Source organism: Chiloscyllium plagiosum, unplaced genomic scaffold (assembly GCF_037043375.1).
Source record: "Chiloscyllium plagiosum isolate Xiang-an unplaced genomic scaffold, Cpla_swu_hap1 HiC_scaffold_13, whole genome shotgun sequence".
In the NCBI taxonomy this organism is placed as follows: Eukaryota; Metazoa; Chordata; class Chondrichthyes; order Orectolobiformes; family Hemiscylliidae; genus Chiloscyllium; species Chiloscyllium plagiosum.
In genome coordinates this window covers 117123369-117128913 of record NW_028270151.1, presented here as the reverse complement: position 1 = coordinate 117128913, position 5545 = coordinate 117123369, and positions in this window count along the sequence as shown.

Below are 5545 nucleotides of genomic sequence, written 5' to 3'. Positions count from 1 at the left end.
CCTGCAACAGACTGTTCTCTCCCTCTCCCCTCCTTCTGTATCTATCATTCTCTCTCCCCAAGCTGCGTGTTCTGCTCTGAACTCCCTTTCCTCTCCCTCTCTCTCCCTCTCCGCTCACTTTCTCTTCCCCCTCCCTCACTCTTCGCGCCCCAGTCTACTTTCTCTCAATCTCTCTCCCTGTCTCCCCAGCTCTCTTCGTTTCTCTCCCTCCCTCTGCCCCTCTCACTCTTTGCACTTTCTTTCCCCTTCTCTTACCCTCCGTCTCTCTCGAACCCCTCTCCCTGTCTCTCTCGATAGCGCTTCCTTCCCTCTCTAACCATCTTCCTCTGTCTTTCTCTGTCCCTCTCTGTTCGCTCTCTCTGACCACCTCCCTCCATCTCTGTTCCCTTATCGATCTCCTCAAGCTGCCTCTTTTGTTCAACCCACACTCTCTCCAACCATTCCTCTCTCTCCTGCCTTCCCCTCCCCACAATCTCTCTCACTCATTTTTCTTTCAGTTCTCCCTCGCTCTCTCCCCATCTTGCTTCGCTCTCCCTCAGTCTCCGCCGTGCCTTCTTAATTCACTCTGTCTCCCCTCTCTCGAGCTCCACAGTTTTCTCTATCTCTCTCTAACTCGCTATGTCCTCTCCTTTATACTCTCTCTTCTCCCCTTTTACTCCTCCCTCTTTCTAATGCCCTCAGTCTGTCTTTCTTCTCTCCTACCCTCTCTCTTCCCCCGCCTCTCTCCCCGTGCCATGACATCCGCTCTCCCTCAACCTCTCCCACTCTCTCCCAAGCTCTCTCCATAAACCTCTCTCTGACTCCCTCCCTCTGTCCCTCTCTCTACTCTCTCGCTCCACTGCTCTTCACTCTCTCTCCATCTGCCAGTCCCTGTCCTCTCTCTTTCACACCCCCTCTGTCTCTGGCTCTCTCTCTCTCATCAAGCTGCCTCTTTTGCTCCACCTCCATCTCTCCTCTCCTTCGCTCTCTCCCGCCTTCCCCTCGGAACAATCTCTCAGCCCTGCCTCTCTGTTATCCCTCCCTCGCTCTCTCAAATTCCTCCCTTTGTCTGACCTCTCCCTCTCTCTCAATCCCTTCCCCTCTCGCCTCGTACACTCGCACTCCTCCTCTCTATCTTTGGCTGCCCCAGGTCCCTCCATCTCTCTCTCTCTCCCTGCCTCTCTCATATCTCACTCGCTACACTTTCTTTCCTACCTTTTCTCCTCCCTTTCTGTATTGTCTCTCGATCTCTCTCTCAGCTCCTCTCATTGTCTGTTGCCCTACGTGTTCTTTCCCTCCTGTGCTTCCTCTCTTTCACTCCACCCTCTCCCTCTGCCCCTCCCACTCTCACTCACTCTCTCCCACCTCTCCCAGACACTTCTCTCTCCCCTCCCTCTTTCTCCCTCCTCTATCTCCCACTCTTCCGCAACAACACTCACGCATCAGACTCCTTCTCCATCCCTCCCCTCCCTCTGTCACCCCTCCCTCTCTGATTCTACCCCCTCACTCTCTTATTCGCCCTTCCGCCTCTTCCCACCATCCTATTTCCTTCTCGCCCCTCCCTCCCTCTCTCTCACACCTCCCTTGCACTTTCTCTCCTTCCCTCCCTCTCTTCCTTCCTCCCCTTCTCTCATCCCTCCCTCTTTTCCTCTCCTTCTCTCACAACTCTAGCACCCCCATTCGCTGCACCTCCCCCTTGCTTCCTCCCCCTCTCTTTCTCTCTCTATCATTCGCTCCCACCTTTACGTCCATACTTGTCTCCCAGTCTCCACGATTCCCTCTCACTCTCCGTCACCACAATCTCCTTCCCTCATTCACTGATCACTCCCTCTCTCCCCTTCATCCCTCTTTCTTCACCCTCCCTCTCTCCCTGTATTCCACTCCAGTACCCGTCTCTCCTTCTACTCTCCCTTCTCCCTCAGTCTCACCCCTATTCACTCATTCGCCCCCAGTAACTCTCAACCCTCCCTCTCTCTTCCCTCCTTCCGCGTCTCTCCCCTCCGTCTCTGTGTCTGTACCCCCTCCATCTCTTTATCTCTGCCTCTCTGTCTCTCCCCACCACGGTCGCTCACTCTCACCGCTCACTCTCTCCCCTCTCCATTTGTGTATCCCTCTCTCTCTGTCGCACCACCCTCTCTTTCTCTCTCTCGTTCCCCCAACTCTCTTCCTCTCTCCCATCTGCCTTCCCTACGTCCACAATTCACTCTCACTCCTCTCTCTTTCTCGCCCTCCTCCACTCACTGGCTTCCACTCTCTCTCATCCCTCTCTCTCACCAACCGACCCTCTCTCACTTCCCATCTGTATCTCTCTAACCACTCTCTTTCTAAACCCTTCCCTCTCCGTCTGTCCTCCTCCCTCTTCTGTTCCACATGTATTTTTCGCTCTCTGCCCTTTCGACTCTCACTCGGTCAAATTTGCTGCCTGTCTTTCGCTGCTCCGTCCTTCCCTATTCCCTCCATCCCTCTTTCTCTGTTTTCCTCTCACTCTCTTTCTACTCTCCCACGCCCTGCCACCCCTCCATCTCTCTCTCTCTCCACCTTTGATTTTCTCTCCATCCCTCGTTCTCTGCCATCCACCCTCACTCTTTCCCCTCTCTCTCCTCTCACTGTCTCAAGCCTCTCTCTCGGTGTCTCTACCTTCCTCGCTTTCTATCCCTGCTATCCGTGCCTCCCTGTTACTGCCATTCTCCCTCCCTCTCTGAGCCCACTCTTTCTTTTCCTCTCTGTCTCTCTCCTGCCTCCCTCTTTATCTATCCCTCATCTCTCTGCCTTCACGTCTCTCCCTCTCTCACGTCTGCCTGTCTTCCTCTCTCCACTCACTCACTCTCAACGAATTATCTCCCTCCACTTGTCCCAGCCTCCCCATCTCTCTTCCCTCTTTCCCTCCCTCTTTTCCTCTGCCCTCTCCCCTCTCTCTGCCCCTTTGATCTCTCTTTCTGCCCATTCTCGCTTTCTCCCCTCTCTGTCTCCACCCACTCTCTCACTCACCTCTCTTGCTCCGTGTCTCGATCGCTCCTCATCTCTCTTACTTCTCCTTTCCCTCTCTCTCTCCTCTCTTGCCTCTTTTTCGCTCCGCCATTCCTCTGTCCTCCCCTCCCTCTCTCTCTTCAGCCCTCATGTTCCTCTCCCCAGTCTCTTTCACCCCAATCTCTCTCATCCCTCTCTCTCTACTCCCTCCCTCCCCCCGTGTCCCTCTTTCTCCCCCTCTCACCCTCCTGTCCTCCCCCACTGTTTCATTCTCCCATCTCTCTCCTGTTTGGCTCTCTCTCTCTCATTCTCTCTCTCTGTCTGCCCCACAATCACTCTCTCTTACCTCCTCCAATCTCTAATCCTATTTCTCTCGCTGTCTCTACCCCTTCCGTCTGTCTTTTTCCACTCTCTATGTCTCTCACTCTCTCCCACTCACTTCTACGCATCCTCTTCCCTCTCTCTCCTCCCCTCTCTCTCCCCTCCCTCTCTCTGCACATTTTCTCTGTTTTGTCCTCTCTCCCCTTCCATCCCTCCTTCTCTCTCCTCGCTTTCACCTTCTCTCTTACCCGTGCCTCCCTCTCTTTCCCTCGCCCTCTACACCTCTCTCTCCCAGCCCCTCTCTCTACACCTCTCTTACACCTCCCTCTCTCTTTCTCTCTCCTTCCATTTTCTGTCCCTCACCCCTCTCTCTCAATCCGCTCCCTCTCTATACACTTTCCGTCTCTCCCCACCAACCTCTCTCCCTTTAATCCCTTCCTGTCTCCCTCTATCACCTCGCCTCACTCTCTACAACCCTGTTTTTCTATATCTCTCTTGCCCCCACCTCTCTTTCTCTCTCCGCATTTACCTCTCTCTGTCTCCACAGCTGCATCTCTCTCCCATCTTTTTGTCTTCACCTACCCCCTTCGATACCCACTGTCTCTCACCACTCATCTCTCTCTCCTCCTCTCTGTCTCAATCTCCTCCCTTCCTGTTTCTTTTCCCTCCATTTTTCTCTGTCTCTCTACAACCTCCCTCTCTCTCTCTCTCTGCATCCCTTCTCTCTAACCTTTCCCTCTTTCTATCTCCCAATTCACTCCTCCTTGTTCTCTCCTCACCCTTCTCTCTCTTCACCCCTCCTCCCTATCCCTCCGTCTCACTCTTGAATCCGTCTGCCGCTCTCCCATTCTTCCTCACTTCCTCTCTCACTTGCCTCCCTTTCTCTATCTCTTTCACCTTCACTCTTATCTGTCTCCATCTCTCTCCCTGTCTATCCCACCCTCCACCTCTCTCCCGCTCCCTCTCTGGCCCACCTCCCCCTCCAAAAATCTTCATTTCTTTCTTTCTTCCTTTCCCCCCTCTATTCCTCTGTCTCACTCGTCCCCTCTCTCCACCCTGGAGGCTTCCTGCCTCTTTTGCTGATTCAGGGTTTTTGCCTGAAATATTGATTTTTCTGCTGCTTGGATGCTGCCTGACCTGCTGTGCTTTTCCAGCACCGCTCTGATTCTCTCTCAGTTTAGCTCAGTTGGTTGCGCAGCTAGTTTGCAATGCAGAATAGTGCGAACTTCAGGGGTTTAAATGCTACACCAGCTGAGATTACTGTGAACGTTTTTACTTATAAAACCAGAGATCGTGTTTTCAAATCTCACTCAGGCGTTTTTCAGATTCAGTCAAGTGGGTGGCACGGGGGCTCAGTAGTTAGCACTGCCGCCTTACATTGCCATGGCTCTAGGTTGGATTCCAGCCTCGGTATGGAGTTTGCATATTCTCTCCGTGTCTGCTTGGGGTTTCTTCGGATCCACTGTTTTCCTCCCAGAGTCCAACGATTTGCAGATCGCGTTGATTTGCCGTGCTATATTGCCCGTAGTGTTAGCTTCATTAGTCAGAGGGTCGGTATGAACATGTTAGGCCGAAGGGCCTGTTTTCACACTGTAAGAAATCTAAACTAATCTGTCCCGATTCCTCCTACTCTCCACTCTCTCCCTTCTCCCATCTTTCTCTCGCCTCTTTCGCTCACGTTATCTCTCGCCCGTCCCTCTCTCTCTGTATCCCGAATTACTGTCTCGCTTTTCCACCTCTCTCTCTTTGCTTCCTCCACCTCCGTCTCCCTCTAATTCTCCTATCTGTCTCTCCTCACGGCGCTATCTCTCTCTCCCACAATATATCTTTCTCTCTCTGCCCACTATCTCGCTTCCCTCCCCTTTCTCTTCCATTCCCCTGCTCCCCATCTCCTTTTCTCTCCCTCTTCTCTTACCACTCTCTCTCCCCCACCACTCGCCCTGCACCGCACTGTTTCCCTCCTTCCTCATGCCATCTCTCAATCTCTCTCCATCTCCTCTTCCTCTCTCACTATCCCTTTCCACCCTCCCTCTCTCACTCCTATCTCACTCTCTTCCAATCCCCTCTCTCTCTCCCTCACCTTCTCCCCACCCTCTCACATTCTGTCTCTGCCATTACCTCTCTCCCCCTCCCCCTTTACCCCAACTCTATCTCTTCCCCATCCCCATCTCTCTCCCACTGCCTCTGTCTCTGTACCTCTCCCTCTCCCTCTCCTGCTCTCCCTCCAGTGCCACTGTCTCTCTCATATTCTCCCATTTCCCTCTTTCTTTCTCTCTCT